Below are 15,022 nucleotides of genomic sequence, written 5' to 3'. Positions count from 1 at the left end.
AGTTGCCAGCATTTAAAACCAACTGCCAATATAGTCCCCTTTTTCCCTAATAAAATAGACCAGGCACCCCCTCTTATTTCAGCAGAGATATCTATAACAAAAAATGGAAAGAATGCCCCTCATTCTCCATCAGGTGCTTACTCAGAGCATTTGTTTCTTTTTTTTTCTTATTTCGTATAAATGCTCATAAACACGATTCCTCAACTTTCTGTCCGTTTTGCCAATGTAATAGCACCCACATTGTTCACACAAAGTACAATAAGTTACCCTTTCAGTGTTAGTTTACATAGCCCCTGATACCCGCTACTTCTGACTTGCAGGCCTCTACTGAGACCCATTTGGAGTCCGGTATTCTTCGAGATACTTCAACTATGGAACCTGTGGATGTCTCTAGCTTGGATGGGTCCGGAACCGCTGTGCAGGCACCGGCTTCTGAGGGTGTATTCAGGCCTACAGACCTCAATATCGAACCAACTCCACCTTCAGTGCTAAGGCCTAAATCTCGATCTATGTCAAAAAAAACCGACACCCAGGCCACATGTTCAGGCCCCATGCCTAAAATACAAATTATCAAAATGGCTGAAGATCTATTTACTCTAATCAGGGGTAGTCACCCCCCCCCCCTTCTAAGAGGCCTAGGCCTGAGCTTGCTATGAATCTTGTGATCAGGACTCTGTTTCTTCTGACTCTTCTAATGACCTGGATTTGTCCATACCTACTTGAGGATTCTGATGCAGAGGATTCTTTACATACCTTAAGGGAGCATTTCCACTGGGAAGTCAGGAATTCTCGGATTCAAAAAAGAGGCTTAGGGATTTTCTTGTTTTACCTCAGCATAGGCCTTTGCCTATACCTCCTGTACTAGACATTGTTGATGTGTTTTCGGAATCCAGTATGACCCCTGATTCCCTGCCTCCAGCCCCTTGTAAACCTGACAGATACTACAAGGTTCCTGAATCTCAAGTTCCTTTTCAAAAATCTTGTTGCAGATCCTGAAATCATTTCTCAAGGGCCTATGGGCATTAAGGCTTTTACTGCTAAAAATCCTACCCATTTTAATAGAGACTCCAGGGCGCTGGATAGATGGGGTAAAAATGTTTATACTTCTGCAACCTTGGCTGTCAGGACTTTAAACTGCCAATTTCATATGTTAAAATATCAACAGCATATTATTGGACTGCTTAAACAGAAAATTATGTTGATTTCTGACTGTGTGGAAAATAAAGATTTACTGGATTTATTGCATTCTGTTGAACAAGTTGGAAAACCTACTTTGCAATGTGGTTTTGATTCTTTAGAGGCCTCTTGCAGGGCTGCTGTTACTGGATCTGTGCTTAGAAGGCATGCTTGGCTTAAGGAGCAATCTCTGCCTGATCATGTTAAAGTAAAATTGTTAGATGCTCCTTTAAATCAGGACCGCCTATTTTGACAATAAGGCTGAAGTTTTAAAAAAAGATGGAAGCTAAAGCTAAATCTTTGCAAACTGTAAAAGATTTCTTATAAGTGCAACCTCCAAGATTTAGTAGGCACTGGCCTACTAAGAATTGGTCTTTTCCAGTTCCTTCCAGATCCTCTCAAGCCAAATCCAAACACACCAAAAGCACCAAGTTTCAGTCCCAGGGGACTCTCGGACCTAAGCAATGGGAGGCCTCCACTTCCAAATCTGGAAATAACAAGACAGCCCCTTATGGTAAACTGCCTCAATGACTTTCCTTTAAAATTACCAAGCACTTCCTTTTAGCTGCCCTGCCCCTTTTGGGGGGGGGGGGGGTTGCTTTTCATGCAAAAAACTGGGAACTCATAACCCAATACAAATGGGTTTTAAATATAGTGTGCCAGGGATACACATTTCATTTCCACGTGTTGCCAACACCAAACGGGTGGCCAGACCTGCCCCCAAATCAGTGGGCAGAGGCTCAGAATTCTTAAACATGGGGGGCTATTCAACCGGTACCAGAAGAGGAAAAGGGACAAGGTTTCTATTCCAGGTTTTTCCTGGTAACCAGAAAAGACAAATCATGGCGTACAATTCTGGACTTGTCTACTCTAAACACCTTTCTGGACGTTCCAAAATTCAAGATGCTGACTCTTCACCAGTTACTTCCTAAGCTAGGCAAAGATGCCTGGTTGTTAACTCTAGATTTAAAAGAAGTTTACCTGCATGTCCCAATCAGGGAATCTTGCAGAAGATGACTACGCTTCAAAGCAGGCTAATTGCATTATCAGTTCTCTGCACTGCCCTTTGGCTTGTCTACCGCGCCCAGGGTATTCACAAAGTGCCTGGCTCTAGTAATTGCATTTTGCAGGCAAATAAATATTCAAATGCATCTATACCTGGACGATTGTCTTATTCAGGCAGAAAACCAGGCCATACTTCTAAATCATCTGGCATTTGTAAAAAGGGTTCTAAATTGTCTAGGGTACACCATAAACAAAAATAAATCACAACTAGTACCCTCTCAACAGATTACATTCCTGGGTGCAAGCTTGAATGCAACTTCCCAGATGGCTTTCCTCACGCCAGAAAAGCAAATTAATTTGGTAACTTACTTCAAAAAAGTGGCCACAAAAACCCTGCCATCTGTAAGACAAATACTGCAAGCCTTTGGGTTCATGGCCTCCTGCATTCTTCTAATTCCATATGCAAGACTGCATATGAGGAAACTTCAGTGATACTTAAAAAGTCTATGAAGTCAACATTGTCACAGCCTGGAAACTGATTCCTATCATACCTTGCCTACGCCTGGAGTTCCTGTGCTGGGCAGAGGCCTGCTACCAAAACAAGGGACTGCCATTCACGCTACCCCCTGCTGCCCAAACCCTAACCTACAGACGCATCAGACTATGCATGGGGGGGCTCACCTAGCAGGGAAGTGCATTCAGGGCAAATGGAAACCAAATCAAATGCACCTACATATCAATCAAAAAGAAATGTTAACTGTACAGAATGCTCTGACAGCCTTCACAGACTACATTCTTCCAGGACAACTAATGGTAAAGACGGGCAACACTACGGTTATGTGGTACATAAACAAGCAGGGGGGTACCCATTCCTACCCCCTCTGCATACTAGCCATGGCATTGTGGAGCACGGCCATGAGCTACCAAGTGCACCTACAAGCTCAATTCCTGCCAGGAAAATTAAATGCACTGGCAGACGGACTTTGCAAAAATCTCATGGACTCACAAGAGTGGAGACTGGAACCACGGATTTTCAACATTTTGACAAGCAAATGGGGGAGCCCAGACATGGATCTATTTGCCTCCCTCCCGGAACTACCATTTGGACAAATTTTGTACAAGGACTCCCCACAAAAAAGCCTGGAAAGTGGATGCTGTGTCCTTCAGTGGAAAAACCTATCAGTCTACGCCTTTCCCCCTCTGCCTCTACTCTGCAAAGTTCTGTTAAAAGTCAAGCAGGACAAACCAAGAATTATTTTGATTGCTCCAGACTGGCCACGCCAACACTGGTACCCACTCCGGCGCAGTGTGTCAAAAATATCCCCATGGCACCTGCCTCAGACACCTTCCTTACTGTCTCAGCAGGAGAACCAGATTCTGCACCCTCAGCTCCCAACCTTGAACCTTGCAGCTTGGCTAATCACTTAAATTCACCCTTAGCAAACCTGTGATGGAGTTAATCTTGGAGGCGAGAAGACCTAGCACTAGAAAATCTTATGCTGACAAATGGAAAAGATTCTGTACTTGGAATCGATCTCAAGGAATGAGCACAGCAGCGCCCAATTTACCTCATATTTTACAATACTTAACTGAGATGCTTCACAAGGGCCTGTCTTTTTCCTCCATTAAAATTCATGCCTCAGCCATTTCAGCTCATTATAACACAGAACCCTCCCCTCTTCTTTCATCCTCTGCTCAAGCAGTACCTCAGAGGAGCCAAAAACTTGAGACCACCCAGGAGAGCTCCAACCCCTGCCTGGGACCTTAACTTTGTTTTGGAGAAACTCACTCTACCTCCTTTCGAGCCAGCTGCTACTGCAGACTTAAAATTTCTTTCTTGGAAAACAACCTTCCATCTAGCAATCACTTTAGCTAGAAGTAAATCCGAGTTACAGGCCCTTGTGACAGTGGAGCCTTTCATCATCTTTCATGCAGACAGGTTGTCACTCTGGACCAATCCATCCTTCATGCCCAAGGTGGTATCCAGTGTGGCTCTTAATCAGTCCATTCATTTGCCAACTTTCTTTCCCAATCCACAGAACAAAGGGGAATGGATTCTGCATTCATTGGATGTGCACAGACAACTTAGATTCTACTTGGACAGGACTAAAACTCAAAGAAAATCTGAACTGCTGATAGCATTTGCTGCAGGGGCAAAGGGAAAGGCTATTTCAAAACAAACCATTTCTAAATGGATAAGCCATTGCATTCATTTCTGCTATAAGCACCATGGAAACCCTATCCCCCAGGGGATCAGATTTCATTCCACCAGGGCTGCATCTACTTCTGCAGACTTTCTCAGAGGTGTTCCTACCAGGGATATTCTAAAAGCTGCTACCTGGAGTTCAGTTCATACTTTCACCAAGTATTATCATTTACCAATTTTCTCTAAATCCAGAGTTGGCTTTGCCACTGCTGTCTTGCAGGGCCTTATAGTTGGTCCTAATGCTGTATAAACCCATCCTCCCAACCATAGATTTGGGAATCTACCCAAATGTAATGACTGCAACAGTGAAACACGAGCATAGTGCAGATGTTCGTGTTACCCTGCTGCAGTCGTCACACTTGGGTTATCCTGTCGTCAGGCGGTCCCACAGTCGGCCGGAATTCCAAAGTCTTGGTCCGGCGTCAGTTGCTGTCGCTTCTTCCCTGACGTCAGTGCGCCAGGGGTATATATAATGCAACTGATGCCATTTTCTCCAGTCTTTCTTGCTGCGCGGTGCCCGAAGCAGAAGCAGCTCGCAAGTGCCAGTCGGCCAATTCCTGAGATTTTCGAATTCGAATTTCAGACCGAAGTCTTCTATAAAGCTAAGTACCCCATTGGGGAAACTTTTTCTTGCCTCAGACCGATGTCAGTAAAAGTTAACAATTGTATTTCTTGTGGGAAGCAAACACCTCATAAGGATTTTCATTCTTATTGCATACCTTGCCTAGGCCCAGACCACAACGTCACTACTTGTCATTTTTGTGCTAGGTTTAATAAGCGTACTATTAAAAGACTCTTGGATTTCGCACAACACTACTTCGGTAGGAAATTTAACTACACCATGCCGTCGGAGCAACCGACTACCGGCGTGCACAAAAAACGCAAGGATAAGGACAGACAGCCCGGGCCTAAGCCAGATTCCGAGGCCTCGGCTGGTCCAGTCTCCGGTTCTCCGGTCCTCAGTGAGGCTCCGACGCAGCCCCTGATTACCGCAGATCTGGAATCCGAGACCGCTACGGAAATTTTGGCGGAATGCACCAGCCCGACGCAGCCATTTAGTTCAGTCCCTACCGACAACATTTCTGCAAAAGATGGTGCTACAGAAACACCATCGGTTTCTGAAGGCGTTTTCAGACCGACGACTCTCACCATTAAAACGTTTTCTAAGATGAAGACTCCTACTAAATCTAAAAGGACTGCACTTCAGTCTCGTGTTCAAGGCCCCAGATGCTCAAAATGGCTGAAGATTTGATTTCTTTAATCCGGGGTTCCCAGCCTCCTCATGACAAAAGGCCTAGACAAGAGGAAGATTATGCATCCTCTGAACAAGTGTCCATTTCTTCAGACTCCTCTGAGGACCAAGATTACTCCTTCTCCCCTTATGAAGATTCTGATGCTGAGGATTCTATTCCCTTAGCTTCTCCTCCTGAAGACTACTCCTTTGGGGAAACTTTACACACTATGAGGGAACATTTTCACTGGGAAGGTCAGGACTACTCTTACTCGAAGAAAAGGCTCAGAGTTTCTTTTACTCCCCCAACACAGACCACTTGCCATCCCACCAGTTTTGGACATTGTGGATGATGTTTACTTAGAATCCAGTTTGAACCCAGACTCTCTACCTCCTGCTCCGGCTAAGCCTGAAAGATACTATAGAGTGCCAGATTCCCACAAATTTCTTTACAAATGCCCTGTAGCTGACCCAGAGACCATCTCCCAGGGTTCCAAGGGAGATAAGGCTTCTATGGCTAAAACCCTGTACCTTCTGAGAGGGATTCCAGAGCACTAGACAGGTGGGGGAAAAAGGTTTACACCTCAGCCACACTAGCTATGAGGGCGCTGAATTGCCAATTTCACGTGCTTAAGTATCAGCAATTCCTAATCTCTCAGTTAAAGCAAAGAATAACCACTCTCCCTCAACAATCTGAATTGAAAGAAGTACAGGATCTGTTGCACGCCACTGAACAGGTGGGCAAACATACCTTACAATGTGGGTTTGATTCTTTGGAGGCCTCCTGCAGAGCAGCTGTCACTGGGTCTGTTATATGTAGGCATGCTTGGTTAAAGGAACAAACTCTGCCTGATCATGTTAAAGCAAAACTTCTAGATGCTCCCTTACAGCAGGATGTTCTTTTTGGAGTTAAAGCAGAAGAAGTCTTAAAGAAAATGGAGGCTAAGGCAAAATCTATGCAGACAGTCAAAGATTTCCTACAGGTACAACCCCCTCGCTTCAGCAAAAACTGGCCAACAAAAAATTGGTCCTTTCCAGCTACTGACAGACCACAGAGGGGTCAGTACAGACGTCCAAGGGGCAGAGGACAACCACAAGCCCAGTATAAACCTCGCCAATGAGGCACTACAACACAGAAGGGAGGGGAAGACAGGTCCCAATCCACCAGAAGGCAAACTCAATGACTCGCACCTCATCTGGCCAAGCAATACTCTCTTGGCAGCTACCTTGGGGGGAAAACTCGCACTTTTTTCAGACAACTGGCACATTGTCACAAAGGACAAATGGGTCCTAGACAGTTTTACGAGGATACAGATTCCATTTTCACACTTTGCCAATGAAAAGAGGAATGCCAAACCTGCCACAAAATCAATGGGCAGAGGCACAAAAGCAAATTACAGCTCTCATGGACATGAGAGCCATTCAACTGGTACCTACTCGAGAGCAAGGCCAAGGATTTTACTCAAGACTCTTTCTAGTGCCCAGAAAGGACAATGCCTGGAGACCAATTCTGGACCTTTCAATTCTAAACACAAGTTCCCAAATTCAAGATGCTAACACTACAGCAGCTTCTTCCCATGTTGGACAAGGAAGCATGGCTAGTAACGGACCTCAAGGAGGCATACCTGCATGTCCCTATCAGACAAAGTTGCAGAAGATACCTCCGTTTCATTGCAGGTTCAACCCATTACCAATTCTCTGCACTGCCCTTTGGCTTATCTACTGCGCCCAGGGTCTTCACAAAATGCCTGGCACCGGTAATTGCATACTGCAGACAGAGGAATTCAAATATACCCATACCTGAACGACTGCCTCATCCAAGCAGAAAGCAAAGACATTCTCTTACATCATCTGGCCTTTGTAAAACATCTACTAAACTGCCTGGGGTACACAGTAAACGAAAAGAAGTCAAAACTAGCACCCTCTCAAAAAATGACATTCCTGGGTGCCAGCTTGAATACAACAGCCCAGAAGGCTTATCTTACACCAGACAAGCAACTACAACTGACTCAATATTTCCTGCAAGAAAAATTCTGCAGGCCTTGGGCTTCATGGCATCTTGCATACTAATACCACCATTTGCAAAGCTGCATATGAGGAAATTACAGTGGTACCTAAAAAGCACATGGTCTCAACACAGCCACAGCTTGGACACAATGGTATCTCTCATTCCCTGCCTACAACAAGAATTTCTATGGTGGTCACAGGCATGTCACCTCAACAAGGGTCAGCCTTTCACCTTGCCCCCAGCCAGGCAAACTGTCACAACAGATGCTTCAGATTACGCCTGGGGGCACACATGGCAGGACATTGTGTTCAAGGCGTATGGACTGCAGATCAAAGGAATCTGCACATAAATCAAAAAGAGATGCTAGCTGTACAGAAAGCTCTGACAGCCTTCAAGGATCTATTACATCCAGGACAACTTGCAATAAAGACGGACACCACCACAGTAATGTGGTACATAAACAAGGGGGTACACATTCCTACCCTCATTGCAGGCAAGCAATGATCTTATGGAACACAGCTCTGGCTTACCAAGTTCAGTTACAAGCTCAATTCCTGCTAGGACAGAAGAACGCATTGGCAGACGACCACAGCAGAAACATCAAGGATCCCCACGAGTGGAAATTTGATCCACAAATATTTGCAATGATAACTCAAAAATGGGGCCTTCCAGACATAGACCTGTTTGCCAGTCCTCAAAACTATCAACTAAAAAAATTTTGTACAAGGACACTTCACCATCAAGCTTGGAAAGTGGACGCACTCTCTTTCAGTTTGAAAAACCTGACAGTATATGCCTTCCCTCCATTGCCTCTCCTCACAAAGGTACTTCTGAAAGTCAAAAAGGAGAGACCACGACTGATTCTTGTAGCCCCAGACTGGCCACGCCAGCACTGGTACCCGCTATTGAGGAATATGGCCCATGGCCCACCATGGATATTGCCACAAATTCTCCATTTGCTCACACAACAAAACAATCAGATTCTTCACAGCCAGCTCAAAACTTTAAATCTAGCTGCATGGCAAATCAACTAAACATCCAGCCAGCTCCTCTTTCCCAAGCAGTTCTGGATGTTATTCTGGAAGCCAGGAGGCCAAGCACCAGGAAGGCTTATTCGGACAAATGGAAAAGGTTTTGTGACTGGAACCAAACTAAAGGCCAAGACACAATTCAGCCTCACATGCCTCACATTCTACAGTATTTAACTGAGATGTTGCACAAAGGGCTTTCTTTTTCCTCCATTAAAATCCATGTTTCAGCTATTTCAGCCCACTACAACACGGATCCACCTTTATTTTCGCATCCACTTCTAAGGCAGTTCCTCAGAGGGGCAAAAAACATTAGACCACCCAGGAGAGCTCCTACACCAACATGGGACTTCAATTTTGTTCTGGAAAAACTAACGCTACCTCCCTTTGAACCAGCTTTCTCTGCAAATCTTCAGTTCCTATCATGGAAGGCTGCCCTGCTGCTAGCAATAACTTCAGCTAGAAGAGTCTCAGAGCTACAGGCACTAATGGCAGTGGAACCTTTCCTCATTTTTCATCAAGACAGAGTTTCCCTATGAACTAATCCTTCCTTTATGCCTAAGGTGGTTTCCAGTGTGGCTTTAAATCAAACCATCCACTTACCCACCTTCTTCCCAAATCCACAGAACAAAGTTGAGAGACTCCTGCATTCCTTGGACATTCACAGGCAACTTCGTTACTACTTGGACAAAACTAAGGCTTTCAGAAAATCTGACCAGCTCTTTGTATCCTATGCTACAGCTTCTCAAGGGAAGGCTATATCAAAGCAAACCATTTCTGCTAATACCCATCATGGAAAACCAGTTCCTGCTACCATTAGGTCCCACTCTACCAGGGCAACAGCTACTTCTACAGCCTTTCTCAGGGGGGTTCCAACCAAGGAGATTTTAGAAGCTGCAACTTGGAGTTCAGTATACACCTTTACCAAACACCATCACTTACCTCTTTACTCTGACTAGGGCGGGCTTCGCCACTGCAGTTCTGCAGGGCCTTATAGCCTCCACTAACCCTCTGATACCTCCTCCCATCCTTAGCTTTGGGATTCAACCCAAGTGTGATGACTGCAGCAGGGTAACACGATGAACATAGTACAGTTTTGTACCTACCATAAATGTAGATGTTTGAGTGTTCACCCTGCTGCAGTCCAGGTTACCCTCCCTCCATCCCCTCTGATCTACTGGCTAAATCTCTTCAATACCTTACTGATGTATTTGCTTATAGCTGAAGGGATTTTGTGTTTGTGCAGAGGTTACTCCATTTGGTACTAATTACTGACCACCTTTTTGGGGGCACCTGACATCTGGGGCAAGAAAAACTGAAGGAAGAAAATGGCGGTTGCATTATATATACCCCTGGCGCACTGACAGGGAAGAAGCGACAGCAACCAACGCCGGACCAAGACTTTGGAATTCCGGCCGACTGCGGGGACCGCCTGACGACAGGATAACCTAAGTGTGATGACTGCAGCAGGGTGAACACTCGAACATCTACATTTATGGTAGGTACAAAACTGTACTTTCTGTACACTTACCATAAATGTAGATGTTCGAGTGTATTCACTGTTGCAGTCCAGCTTACCCACCCGCCATCCCCCCATTTTTCTTCTCATGAAACCTATCTTTCCTTCTCTGATTTATACAACCTATGTGATGTATTTGCTTGTAGATAAAGGTAAAGTTTATATTGGTGCATGTATTTATATGTATATAAATTTTGGCTACCCTTTTAGGGGGCACCTGACATCTGGGGCAAGAAAAACTAAAGAAAATGGCGTCGGCCGCATCTTTTATACCCATGATGACCTGACGTCAGGGAAGGGGTGACGGCAGCCAACGCAGGACCCAGAACTTTGGAATTCAGGCTGACTGAGGGCAACCTGCCAGCAGGATTACCCAAATGTAATGACTGCAACAGTGAATGCACTCGAACATCTACATTTATGGTAAGTGTACACAACTGTACTTTTCTCTTCCCCCTTTGAGCCGGCAGCATCGGTAGACATACAGTTTTTGTCCTAGAAGACTGCCTTCTTAGTAGCTATCACCTCGGCTAGGTAGGTATCGGAGCTTCAAGCCTTATCCATCAAGCCTCCGTATTTGATTTACTGTAAAGACAAGATTTCTCTATGTACTAATCCATCTTTCCTACCCAAGATTGCTTCGTAGACTAATATTAATCAGACAATTAACCTCCCCGTTTTCTTTCTGAATTTTCAGAATAGGGGCAAATATAAATTGCAGTTATTGGATGTATCTAGACAATAGACTGACAAAACATCCAAACGTCAATCCATTTTGGATTGGATTCTGGTATCTCACCCCTCTCTTGTACAACTATCAGGTTGTCTCCCTGACAGTCTGAGACCATCAACCCACCTACCTAATCAGGAATAGATCCCACCATCTCCCCAACCTACTTATCCTCAGAGTAATACGTAACAAAAGAAACTTCATAGCCAATGACTTTAATAAGGCACTACGTTGCTGCAATTGGTCCCTCTCAAACAGCTACCTCTCAATGAAGCTGTACAGTATTTTAACTCAACCTTCCTACATATCTTAGACTATCATGCACCCTCCAGAACTATTAGGCCAAAAACCTGCCATTCCCTATGGCTTACCAAAGCTACATTGAAAGAAAGGGACAAAATCTGGAGAGCATCTCAGAAAGATAAAAATACTACTCTAAGACAAAAGTACGTAGAACTACGTAATAAAGCCAAGAGACCAAACTTGACAAAACCAACTACTGTAAAATCCTACAGGATAAATATACTCATAACCCGCAAAAATTCTGGGCCTCCATAAACAGATTACTTCACCCTGGGAAAGCCTCCACTCCAACCCCTGTGTTGCCAAACGGCCAAGACAATATCCCTTGTCAATTTAATAAATTCTTTACAGAAACCGTATAAAACCTAGCTAGTACCAAAAAAAACCTATGGCACTCCAATACAGTCATCCACTACAATCAACAGTAATGCACATAACACCACCTCTAACTTTTCCCTGCAACCAGTGTCCACTAAAAGGATTTCAAACCTCCTTAAGAAGCTAAAACCAACCACACTAGCAGCCAATAAACTTCCTGCAGATTTCCCTCAGATATCAGCAGAGGGCCATATCATATCCAGTGTCAATTCTCATAAATAGGTCAATTTCAGAACACAAAGTACATACCTTATGGAAAACATCCCACATTGTTCCTCTACACATAGGAGGCAACTGCTTAGAGCTGACCAGCTATCGCCCAATAGCCATTCTTATCCCCCTTATCAAAAATTTTAGAAAGAATACACATTGTTCATGTGCAACTAATGCAGTACCTCCAACAAAACAAGCTACTATCCAATTCCCAACATGGCTTTAGACCCTCCCATAGTACCACCACCAATCTTCTTTCACCAACACAGTCAACCACTACAGAAGCAAAGGCCTTTTCATATCATCCATTTTCCTGGACTTATCAAAAGCCTTTGACATGATTAATCACAATATGCTCCTCAATACTGTATCTAGTCTAAACATATGCTCTTCCACTATACTGTGGTTCAACAGCTACCAAGCAGTCCTCTGGCAAGTAAAGCTGCCCTCCCTCTTACCAGTATCCATAGGAGTCCCTCAAGGATCAATCCTTGGCCCACTGTTCTCTCTTTTCACTAATGACATCTCTTCTTCTTGCCCACTGCCTCAGTAGTACAGTATGCTGATGACACCATCATATGTGCTGCCCCCAGCTTTAAGGAACTACATACCCTTACCCAAAAATAACTTTAAACTAGCTGAAACTTGGTTGTCTAACATAAAACTACTACTTAATCCCAAGAAAACAAAACTAATCCTATTTACCCCTGGCAGATCACCTACCTTAAACTATAGCCTCATCATAAACTCCAGAGATGATAATCAAATCTCACCAACCAACCACACACAACTGCTAGGAGTAGAGATGGATAATCACCTGAGATTTGATATCCACATAGCACAAACCATTAAAAAGGGGAACAGAAAATTAGGACTCCTCTATAGAAACAGTTCATAACTAAACAGACCAAAGCCACTGTTGCAAGAACCACCTCCTTTCCATCCTTCTTTTTGCCTCCCCTATCCTAACTAATCTTCACCTTACTGAACTTCGCAAACTGAAACCATGTTACAACAAGATTGCCAAGTTTGCTACAGATTCCACGTATAGGTCCCATCAGTGTCATTCCCTAATGCAACTCAAGTGGCTGGAGCTTCCTCAGCTATTGTGACTTAATCAAGTCTCAGTAACACATATCCTCTACTACTACCCTGAGAAAGCACCTGCACTCCAGCAACTAATTCAGCCATACACCACCACTAGAGCCCTAAGATCTATCAGCCAAAACCCCATTCATGTAATTAGACATAAAGTGAAGCAGGAAAGTCTCTCTGCCTGCACAATAGCCCAAAATTGGAACTCACTCCCAAGCTATATAACTACCACTACTTGTAGTACCCAATTCAAATACCTCCTGAAATCCCATTATTCAGACAATTGGCTTTGCTCTTGCTACTCCCCATGGTAAACAATAACTATGCACAGTTGTAACGAATCTGCCGCACTCCAACACTTTCCTTACATAGCCTTCCTAATATGTTTACACTTGCCTCCAAACTCAGCATCAGAACAATAGGGTAAAACATACCAACACTTGTATACTATTAAATCTTACCTGATAAAGGATACAATCTCTATCTGAGAAAGGTATATACCTTATTAGATCTCCTCTTCTCATCTTGGTCTTACCTCAATACCTATTCTTTTTGATGTGTGGGTGTGAGTATATATATATATATATATATATATATATATATATATATATATATATATACACACACACACACACACACACACACACACACACATATATATCTATGCAAATGTGAATGCATAAATGTATATGTGAATGAGAATGTATATGAGAAAAAATCATTAGTCCTCTACTAATTGTTTTACTAGATGCATTACATGCTGTGTAACTATTTTTGTACTACTTTGATATATTGTGACTCCTAAATATGCCATTAAGAGCACTTAGAAATGTATAAATGCTAATAGTGTAACATAGCGCTTTTCTCCCCGAGCCTCCACTGACAATGGACCTGTGTCCAGTCGAACCCTTCCGGTTAAAGGTAAAATAAATAATTGAGATTCTGCTTACACAGAACTAAGTACCTACGCAAGTCTGATCAGTTATTTGTTTCCTATTCTAGACCCTGTCTGGGTAAAGCAATCTCTAGAGTGACTATTGCTAGCAAGATCTCTCACCATATCCTAAAGTTTTCTATCTTATTGTCTTAAATATGTTGATTTATTATATATTTGATTATTTTATTGTTTTTATATTCTCAGCCTTGGAAACATTAAATAATGTACTTCATATTTTATTCTTAAGGAGCAGTTTAAGATCCACTTTTTAAGATGCAGTCTTGATAGAAGGTGCTTCTTTACTTTGCTTTCATCACTGATTGGGTTCATTAATTAACCTATGAGAATCAGGCTAGGAATGTATTTATATATTTTTTGCAATGTATAGCTGTTAAAACCTGAAGAAGCGTGTTTTGTTGCACGTGAAAGCGCTTGTTCTTTTATATTAAATCGTTTTATGCTTCACCTGGTCCGTGGTGGTCTTCTCTTGTTTTTTCTTAACATTCAGCTTAATATTTCTGGAAGTGGACCTTTGGTTGGCAGCAGTTCTTATTGTTTTACTGTTGTTCATATCCTAAAGGTGTATGCAGACAAAGGCATTTCTCCTCCAGGTCAAGTTGAAGCACATTCCACCAAGTCTATGGCTACCTCTGCAGCTTTTTGGTCCAGGGTGTGTTTGGGTGATTTGTTCTGCGGCTACTTGGTCCTCATCTCACATCTTTATTTCACATTACAAACTGGACCTGGTATCTAGAGGTAGAGCATCCTTTGGCTCCACGGTGCTCCGAAATATCCTTCCATGAGGCCCACCCAGGTGTTTGGTAGCTGGAGACTCTGTCCCACAGGTTGATGACCAAATGAAGTCAACTACTTGTACTTCATTTGTGATTAACCGTCCCTCCTTCCCCATGACCTTATTACTATTGTACTGCTCTGGTATATAGGAAGAGGGTGCCTCTGCGGCTCTCTTGTTCATACATGGTCAGGTTTAAGAAGAACCTTTAGTGAGATGGCATTTTTGGATCTGGCCTATGTTTTACGAGTCTGCAAACTCAATCTGAGGGAAGACCGGAGATAGTGGCGTTATGGGTAAGGGAGGAGCTTGGAGATCAGATGCTACTGAAGTGGTCATCTTGGATCTGATCCGGATCCGACTACCCACAGGTTGATGACAAATGAAGTACAGCTACTCA

At 43.5% G+C, this 15,022-nt stretch overlaps 1 protein-coding gene across 1 annotated transcript in view; it reads left to right on the top strand.

The window, feature by feature from the left end:
• NCAPG (non-SMC condensin I complex subunit G) overlaps positions 1 to 15,022 on the top strand; it is a 1,684,114-nt gene that overhangs the window by 1,118,593 nt on the left and 550,499 nt on the right. The window lies entirely within an intron of this gene.

This window comes from Protopterus annectens, chromosome 2.part1 (genome assembly GCF_019279795.1).
Source record: "Protopterus annectens isolate FY-2018-M chromosome 2.part1, PAN1.0, whole genome shotgun sequence".
Lineage (NCBI taxonomy): Eukaryota > Metazoa > Chordata > Ceratodontiformes > Protopteridae > Protopterus > Protopterus annectens.
Note: the sequence above shows the minus strand (reverse complement) of the source record. Positions and strands in the feature narration are given on the sequence as shown.